This window comes from Macrotis lagotis, chromosome 6 (genome assembly GCF_037893015.1).
Source record: "Macrotis lagotis isolate mMagLag1 chromosome 6, bilby.v1.9.chrom.fasta, whole genome shotgun sequence".
Classification (NCBI taxonomy): Eukaryota; Metazoa; Chordata; class Mammalia; order Peramelemorphia; family Peramelidae; genus Macrotis; species Macrotis lagotis.
In genome coordinates, this window is record NC_133663.1 from 1049550 (window position 1) to 1051700 (window position 2151).

Here is a 2151-nt window from a genome sequence, read left to right on the forward strand (position 1 = left end):
GTGGAGGAGAGGGGGGAGGAGGAGTTGGGGAGGGAGCCAGCTGGCAAGGGAGGGAGTCTCAGCCCCCTCCCACCCAGTGAAGAGGTAAGCTGGAGGGGGGACGGGAGGACTTGAGTGCCAGTGGTCAGGGCCAAGCAGCCTGGCCTCAGACCAAACCTGAGGGTCTGGGTTTCAGAACTTCCCACTTCCATCTCAGTGGGCTGTTCAGGATAGGGAGAGGACAGGAGACAGAAAAGATCTGGGTTTGTCTGTGTGGGTTGGCCACAATGTCTGCCAGCTGGGGCTGCTGGCCACAGGCTCAGAGTGCGGAATTCCACCCCTTAGCAGGTATAGTGCCACCCCAGCCAGGTTCTGAGACTAATCCCAGGTGCCAACTCAGAAGAGAAAGAAAAGGTGGGCTTTATGCGGTGAGCAATGGCTGGGAGCTCCTTAGTGGATATCATTTAATTCAACAGATGTTGACTAGGCCCTGACTATAGGCTGGTCCCTGAGCTGACTAGGGGGAAAAAATAGCAAAAGTAAGACTGGTAAGAAGCAGTTGTGGGGGAAGAAGGTATGCCCTTCCCCCCCCCTTTTCAAGTATACCTACCTTTTGGGAATCCCTTTCAAAGCAGTGCTTCCTTGGTGGTCATAGCAATCTTCTGAATTCAGTCAGCAGCATGCTGTACAGACAGCCAAGGCAAGCTTGTGGTGGGCCCCAACCCCATGAGATTCTCACCCACAGCCTCCTGTTTCCCTCAGACCCCCCAGGGAGGCTGGTGTACATGGGTACATGTCAATTCAGATGATCAGATTGTCAACTGCTCCCTTTCCTAACATGGCCAGCCTCTCCTCCTTTTCCAGGCACATTTAGAGCTCTCTAATGCCATCCTTGACCCAGCTTCTCCCATACTGTTCCTCATGAATGCCGGGTAACCAACCCACACCCATCCCACACATCTTCACTGCCCACAGCCAATGCTGGTCAGCATCATTGGGAGAATATGGATGTTTCAACTAGGGGAGGCAAGTTGCAGTCCCTAGTTCAAAAAAAAAAAAAAAAAAAGAGAGAGACAGACCTAGGAAAGAGGAGGACTGAAGCAGAGGACAATGCCTTCTGGGGTTTTATCCTGGCCTTTTCTCAGAGCCTGAGAGTCTTGCAGTCTTTGAAGAGTTTCTTGGTAGAGTCCTCTGTGGGGTTCCCCATTGTGAAGTTAGATGGTGGGACAAGTAATACTTTCCAATCCTAAGTTAGAAAGCAATCTGGGACAAAGATATGGATTCTCCTTAGCAGGAGGATAAAGATCCAAAAATCAGTTACTGCCTCCAGACCCCTTAGCTTCCTGGCTGCTCGGTATTCTGCAACAGCCTGAGCCTCGGCCGTGACAGCCTTCCTTCTGGAGAGGAAAGCCGAACTCAAGAACTGACAGGCTCCCCTCCCCCACCCCACTGAACACATGCAGCCAAGGGGTTTTCTTTGCTTCAAGACTGGAACAGGGAAGGGTGGAAGATCCTGCCTCCTAAATCTAGGAGGGAGATGGCAACCCCCCCTCCCTTTTCCATGGAAGAATCCTAAGTAGCGCTGTTTGAGACTCCAGCTGAATCTAGAAACTGGAAGCGGAGAGGAAGTTCCCCGTGATGGCCACAACAGAACCTTTCTGCCACCATCCCAGACCAGTAGGTGACTGTCACACAAGAGCAAAAGGAGCAGCCTGATGCCATCCTTAGAATGGGTTACCAGGTAGAAATGGCATGTGTATGCCTAAAGAGGAAACTAGAGGGTGTGGTGGGTGGATGTCTGAATCTGCATGGCCCTGGGCAGTCACTGAAGCTCTGCCTTAATTTCCTCATCTGTAAAATGGGAATAACAAAATCTATTCCCAGGATTGTTGTGAAGTTGAACTGAATAACCAAACCTTAAAGTGCTGCATATTATCTATTGCCATTATTATAGTAGATGATGATGATGATGATGATGATGATGTATGCCCTTTCCCCATTTGTTATGGTCCCATATATCCCTCACATGGGTGTCTTCCACAAACGTTCCCTAGGTGTATCCTCTCTCTGTACTGACTTGGTCATTATTTGTGAGGTGGAGGGACCCCGTGAATGGAGCTGTGTTCTATTATACATTTTTTCTTGCTTTGCTATTTTGCCAAATAACTTTTT